This window comes from Rattus norvegicus, chromosome 14 (genome assembly GCF_021556685.1).
Source record: "Rattus norvegicus strain SHRSP/BbbUtx chromosome 14, alternate assembly SHRSP_T2T, whole genome shotgun sequence".
Taxonomy (NCBI): Eukaryota; Metazoa; Chordata; class Mammalia; order Rodentia; family Muridae; genus Rattus; species Rattus norvegicus.
Genome location: NC_141547.1, coordinates 83,442,819 through 83,450,436, shown reverse-complemented (window position 1 = coordinate 83,450,436; position 7,618 = coordinate 83,442,819).

The window sequence follows — 7,618 nt, the reverse complement described above, 5'->3', positions numbered from 1 at the left end:
GCGGGGCGCGGCACCGGGAGGGGCGGGGCCGCAGCCGGAGGGGGCGGGGCGCCAGGAGGGCGAGTTAGGTGCTTGGCAGCGAGAGCGCCTCCTTGTGCCTCCAGAGAAACCTAATGTAGTGTAATGAAGTGGGGCGAATACCTAAGAGCAGAAGGCCTTGGAGAGTTCACCAGGTTGTCAGTGGAGACAGGTGCGGGTTGTCTCAGGATCAGAGAAATGTAAGGGCGAGAGAGGTGTAGGTGTCTGGGCTGATTGACCTACGGTGTGGCCAAGGCTATGTCCCATCCTCCTCCGAGTCAACGTCTCTTCATGGGATCAAAGAGCAGGCAGCAGAGAACCAGAGATGAAAAGCAGATGCGAAGATTGAGGCCATGGTTTTAAGGGAGCAGGGAGAAGGTCTCGGTACACGAGGCTGTACAAAACACGCAGAGCCATAGTGGAACAGAGAGCTGGACTGTCCTTGTCTGTAAAATGGGCTTGATCTAAACCTGCACTACCTTACTTCTAACATGATTTCCACTGCTTACTGGGATATGAAGGTTCTGTTTTTGTCCTGAAATTTGTCCTTCAACCCAGAGGGTTGTGGTTGCTGGGAGCTGGCTCAATCTGAAACCCGAGCCTTTTACAAATTGTTCCCTGATAAAGGGGCAAAGAGCGGATGAGCTGCAACACCTCCCCCTCCCCACTTTCTAATAAAATATTAAAACCTACAGAAAATAGAAATCTGTTTAGCCACCAGTATGCAATGACCAAAATATTTCTGGAGAAGACAGAGATGTAGAGAAGAAACTGGATGGGCCTGCAAACAAGGAACTGACGTAAAACCAGCCAGTGCACATATAAACTCGGTCTGTGAGAGGAGACATTGCTCCTGGGGACCTGGGAGGAGATGCTATGGCTCGCTCTTTGATAAATCACTACACAGTTAGGTACCACAGGGGAAGAAGTGAACTTGGACCCCTACTGCACCGTGCACAGAGAGAACCGATTCATTTGAATTAACGACCCAAACATGAGAAATACAATTTTAACATTTTAATAAAGAACAAGATTTGGATGATTTCAAGTGCATGAGAGGCTTTTGTTTTTTGTTTGTGTGTGTGTGTGTGTGTGTGTGTGTGTGTGTGTGTGTGTGTGTATGAGTACACTGTTGCTGTCTTCAGACACACCAGAAGAGGGCATCGGATCTCATTACAGATGGTTGTGAGCCACCATGTGGTTGCTGGGATTTGAACTCAGGACCTCTGGAAGAGCAGTCGGGTGTTCTTAACCACTGAGCCATCTCTCCAGCCCGAGTTGTTTTTTTTTTTTTTTTAAATGATAGAATAACTACATTATGGCTATAATCCCAGTTCTTGGGAGGGTGAGGCCGGAAGATCATGAGTTTGAGGCCAGCCTAGGTTATACAGCGAGGCCCTGTTTTTAAAAAATGTTAAATGATGGAGGTAGCGACTAGAGAGATTGATCAGTAATTAGAGCCCTGGCTGCTCTTTCAGAAGATCTGGGTTTAATTCCCAGCACCCACATGGACTGCTAGTTTATAATTGCCTGTTGACTCCAGTCCCAGGGAATCTGTCACCCGCTTCTGGCCATAGTAGGTACACTCTATGCCTGTGGCTTGCCAGCAAACACTCATAGGCATAAAATAAAAAATGAAAAAAGTTCTTACATAGAAAATTGGGTTGGTAGGATGGCTCAGTGGGTAAAGCCTGATTACATGAGGTCATGTATTTCACCCCTGGGACTCATGTGATAGAAGAGGGGAGCCAGTGAACTCCTGCAGTGTCCTTTGGCCTCCACCCATGTCTTGGCACTCCCCCAATCACACCCACATTTTGACACACATTTCCACACATGTGTCATGATACACACTGTCTCCTTGCTCACAGAACTAGATGTAGAAATGTGCTGGATGCTTCTGTTATCAACTTGACCCAAGCTAGAGTCGTCTGAGAGGAGAGAACCTCAGTTAAGAAATGCATCGAGGGGTTGGGGGTTTAGCTCAGTGGTAGAGCGCTTGCCTAGCAAGCGCAAGGCCCTGGGTTCGGTCCCCAGCTCCGAAAAAAAAGAAAAAAGAAAAAAAGAAATGCATCGAAGCCAGGCAGTGGTGGCACTCGCCCTTAATCCCAGCACTCAGGAGGCAGAGGCAGCTAGATCTCTGAGTTCAAGGCCAGCCTGGTTTTACAGAGTAAGTTTCAGGGCATCCAGGGCTCTGCAGAGAAACTCCATCTCAACCCCCTTCTCCTGAAAATGCCTCCATAATATCAGGCTGTAGGCAGGTCTGTAAGGCATTTTCTGAATTAGTGATTGACAGGGGAGAGCTCAATCCTTTGTGGGTGGTGCTATTCCAGGGCTCGTAGTCCTGGGTTCTATAAGAAAGCAGGCTGTGCAAGCCATGGGGAGCAAGCCAGTAAGCAGCACCCTTCCATGACCTCCTCATCAGCTCCTGCCTTCAGGTTCCTGCCCTGACTTCCTTCAGTGCAGTGAGGGACTAAGACGTGGAAGTGGAAGCCAAATAAACCCTCTCCTCCCCAGTTGCTTTTGATTATGGTGTTTATCACAGCGACAGGACCCTGATTACAACAACATATTAATAAATAAATAGTATTTAAAATAACGTGTCCACGATAAAGTGAAAAGTAGCACACTAAGACAAAAGCAGGGGAGCCTGCTCAGCCGGTGAGGCTGCGGGCAGTGCAGGTGTGAAGACAGATGACCACCTCTAAACACTGGTGTAAATATTAGGTGGCCACTGGGCTACCGTCGCAGCCCCTGGAGCCTGACACAGAGAACCCCTTAAGCTAGCTTGCTCAGGTCCAAGTGAAAGGGCTGCCTCAGTATATGAGTGGAGATCCAGCTAGGAAGACATGTAGATGTCGTCCTATGGCCTCTACACATATACATGCACATATGTGCTCTCCAATATTCTCAGGTACCTACATACATGAGCAAAAAAAAAAAAAACCTTCCATGAACACGTATGTTAATAAGTAGAGTGATAGAAACCTCAACCCTAAACTGAAAGAAAATATTTGTAACCAAATGACTCATTCCCAGAATACAGAATGCACCAGTAAGAGAAGACACCACCGAAAGGGATTGGACGGATGAGGGAACAAAAATGGTCCATAAATGTGGGAAGTCTGCTGAGGACGTTCCTCACAGACGGAATATATGCTCGGCATACATGAGGCCCTGGGTTCAGTCCTCAGTGGTGGGGTAGTTTTTTTTTTTAAAACTACAAGTAATTATTTATTTGGGAGGTAGCATTTGAGACAGGGTTTCTCTGTGCAGCTCTGACTGTCCTGGAACTCACTAAGTAGACCAGACCAGCCTTGAACTCAGAGATCCACCAGCCTCTATCTTCTGAGTGCTGGAATTAAAGGCGTGCACCACCGCCACCTGGCAAAATTAATTATGATAAAGTGAAAAGTAGCACACTAAGTGCTACTTATTGAGCAAATTATTACTGAGCAATAAGAAGAAGCAGTAAGAAGACCAATAATTATTGAGCAAAAAGGAGAAGAGGAGGAAGAGGAGGAGGAAGGGAGGAGGAAGAGGAGGAGGAAGAGGAGGGAGAAGAGGAGGAAGAGGAGAAGGAGGAGGAGGAGGAGGAAGAATTTTAAGTCCTCAGGCTGGAGAGATGGCTCAGTGGTTAGGGGCACTGACTGCTCTTCCAGAGGTCCTGGATTTAATTCCCAGCAACCACATGGTGGCTCACAACCATCTGTAAATGCGATCTGATGCCCTCTTCTGGTGTGTCTGAAAACAGCTACAGTGTACTCATATATGATAAATAAATAAATCTTTTTTTTTTTAAGAAAAAAAAGAATTTTAAGTCCTGTGAGAGAGTAACTGAAGTCTGACAACGTCAGGTGCTGTTAAGGAAATAGCGTTTCCACCCAGTGGATGGGTTAGGGTTTAGTTACTTTGTTCTGCTAGCAAGGTACAGCCATACTAGAAAACTATTTTCATCTAAGGAAACTGGATGCATACATTTTTGTAGGTATTCTAGTTCTAAGTTTATCTAGTTTAGAATGATGACTGTTCACACAGACAGACTATTAATGCTATTTTTAAAAAATCATGGGCTGGGGGTTGGGGATTTAGCTCAGTGGTAGAGTGCTTGCCTAGCAAGCGCAAGGCCCTGAGTTCGGTCCCCAGCTCCGAAAAAAAGAAAAAAAAAATCATGGGCTGGAGAGAGGACTCAGTGGTTAAGAGCACTGATTGCTCTTTCAGAGGTCCTGAGTTCAATTCCCAGCAATCACACAGTGGCTCACAACCATCTGTAATGGGATCCCATGATCTCTTCTGGTGTGTCTGAAGACAGCTACAGTGTGCTCATAAATAAAATAAATAAATCTAAAAACATACCTTAAAAAACAAACCCAACAAATCCTAAAACTCTGGCCCTTCCCAGTACACTCAGCATTTTGGAGGAAGACACAAGCAGATTGTGGCTTCAAGGCCAACTTGAGCTGCAGAGTGAGATCCCATATGCAAACAAACAACCCTGTAATCCCAGATCCTGAGGAGGCTGAGGCAGAGGGACTGGTTGAGCCCAGAAGTCTAAGCCAGCTTTGATAACATAGGGACACCTGTCTCAAATCCAACCCCCAAACCCCTGGCCCCTAAGCCACACTTTAAGTCAGTATCAGTACCACTAGGGTAGCTTTGTTTCTGTTAGTTGTAAAAGGTTCCCAGAAAGGGAATTCTCATGTATGGTTTTTACTGAAAACCACCCCACTGTGATGTACAAAATGAGGTTGCACTGTGGAAGACTGGACATAGCCCAAGTCTCTATAGCTAGCAGAAGAGAGGAATAGTGGATTCCTCATATGTACACTATCATACACCAGAGACCAATGCTTTGCAGCAAAAATGATTCTTACAGGATGCGAAGTACAAAGGGCGCCTTTTTGTTTGTTTGTTTGTTTGTTTGTTTTGTTTTGAGACAGGGTTTCTCTGTGTGGCACTGGCTGTCCTGGTACTAGCTTTGTAGACCAGGCTGGCTAAAACCTCACAAAGAGCCACCTTAAAAGGCAACTTCTTAATAAGAAGCCTAACAAACTCATCAGGGTATCTAAGATCAACACGCAAGGGGTTGGGGATTTAGCTCAGTGGTAGAGCGCTTACCTAGGAAGCGCAAGGCCCTGGGTTTGGTCCCCAGCTCCGAAAAAAAGAACCAAAAAAAGATCAACACGCAAAAGTCATCCTGCTTTTATACGCCAGCAAGAGACGACTTTAAAAGGAAAGGAAAGCAGTAACCTGGTTTATAATAACATCATACAAACTAACGAGATATCTTTGGATAATAATACAAACAAGGCGGTAAACGACACGCATGCCGCAAACGCCAGCCCTGCTGCAGTCTCTACCTCCAGCTCAGCGTCAAGACGCGACCTCTGCTGCCGCTCCAGCCAATGATCGATCACTTTGCTTTGCTCCAGCAACGTGGACTGGAGTGCTCCGGATGCTTAGCTCACTTAAACACGTCCTTTTATGGCTAACTTCGGTCATGATGCTGTCTTATTACAGCAATAAAGAGTAACCAAGGCAGAAGCTGATAGCAGGGAGTGGTCTTTTGCTATGAAGGGCCTGCCTGTGCTATTCGGGGGAAGAACGTAGAAGCCTTTGAACTTTTGGACTAGGAGAACGGTTGAACCCTGTAAGTAGCGGTTGATGGGCGACCCTAGTAGAAGTTTGGGAGACAGTAGTACTGAGAGCAATGGGGACTATGGTGTCCCATGACAGAGGGACCAATATTAGCAACTGGGCTAGAGACCATTCTTGTGACATTTTGGCAGACCGTGGCCATTTTTCTGCCCTTGTCCTAAGAATTTGCCTGAGGCCTATTTGAAAAGTAATGGACTAAATTTGTTGGCCGAGGAGATCTCAAGACAGCCTAACATTGACTCTGTTGTGTGGTTGGTAGCGATCACTCTTATGTGGGTCTATAATGAAAAAAAAAAAACAAGGCAAAATGTACAGCTTTAAAAGAAAAGGGGCACCAGGAAACAATGTTGGAGCCAAGGCTGAAAGAGGGAAGGAGATTAAGGAGAGGCCTGGTCTGAAGAGGAATGAAGAGAGAGGAGCCTTGGGGCAAGATCCCACAAGCTAAGCTCCCAATTGTGAGAGGAGAAGGTCCTTAAAAAAAGCTTAAATGAAAGCTACTGTTAGGCTGGGGAGTCTCCAACCTAAATGCACAGCATTTAAGCAGTGCTAAGCTAGGCAGTACTGTCCATGTGTGTCTGGCTTCAGCGTCAGGAAGGAAACACCAGTAAAGGGTTTGTAGAATATTCCTCTTTGCTTATGGAGAGCTGCTGAGGCCAGGCAATGTGTGGCGGGGTAGTTCCTGCCTTGAAGATCCTGAGAGGCCATTATAAAATGCTGTAAAGGTAAAGCCTGGGTTGCACTGGAGACCCCAAGATATATGAGGTGACGGAGCAGTGGGATAGCTGCAAGGAGAGCTGTAGACGGGGAGTGAAACCAACCCGGGGTTGGCAGGGGATATATTGTAGGCAGCAAAGCCAGAAGGACAGAGCCTCAGAATCTGAAATTTTCCCTGCTGGGTCTTGGTTGCCCTTTGGTACAACTTTTCCTCACTATGCTCCCTTTCCTCCCTTTTATATTTGCTGCCGTTGTACATTGGAAATATGTGATTTTTCTTTTAGATATTATACGGGGTACAACTAAGAGATTGCTTTCAGTCTCAGAAGAGACTTTGAACTCTGGACTTTAAAGTGAACTAAGTCCATTTTCCTATGATATGGCCACAAGCCTATGTGGTCAAGGTGCTTTGAATGAGAATGGTCCCATAAGCACATACATTTAAATGTTTGTTTCCCAATTAGTGGAATTGTTTAGGAAGGATTAGGAGGTGTGGCTGTGTTGAAGGAATGGACTGGGAGCGAAGCAGACCACCCATTCCCAAGAATGGACAGACAGGAGGTTCAACTCTTTTGGTGCCTTTGAAGGAGTCAGGTCTATAGTGCCAGCTTGCTTGACTTCTGGAACAGGATGGGGAGACAGGAGGGACAGGACATCCATTTTCCCATCACATGCTTCCAAGAAAGCCATTTTTTCCTTTGGTCAGCTCCTATGGATCTTGGATGAAAAGATTTGGGCCACACATGCTCTGATTCCAACCAGCTTGTTTCTGGTTATACCAGGTTTCCTGACCCTGGCCTGCAAACAGAGGGGACCCAAGTTTCTTTCTTTCCTTAAATCCTAAAGCTGTAGGAGGATCCAGGGCGAGGCAAGAGATAGATATGTCCCCCAGTGGCAGATAGGACTGGTGTCAGTAATGGGGAACACAGTAAGGTCAATGAGGCCCTCGGAACTCACTTCTGATCACTCGCTTAACTGTGAAACGAGGTCTTCCACCAGGTAATAGGCTGTGTAAATGCCACTGGGGTAGGTGAGGCATGCCACGGAATGTGGTGACCGCCTGGGGAGGAAGGGCAGTAAGAGCAAATTGCATGCAGGTTAAATGTTCTGATAACCAGGAGGAGCCATGCGGCACACGGCCACCAGGTGGCAGCCTAGCCCCAGGAGAAAGGTAGAAAGAGCCTCAAGGGAAGAAACTGCCCTGCTCACCGGATCAAATCCCAAGCCT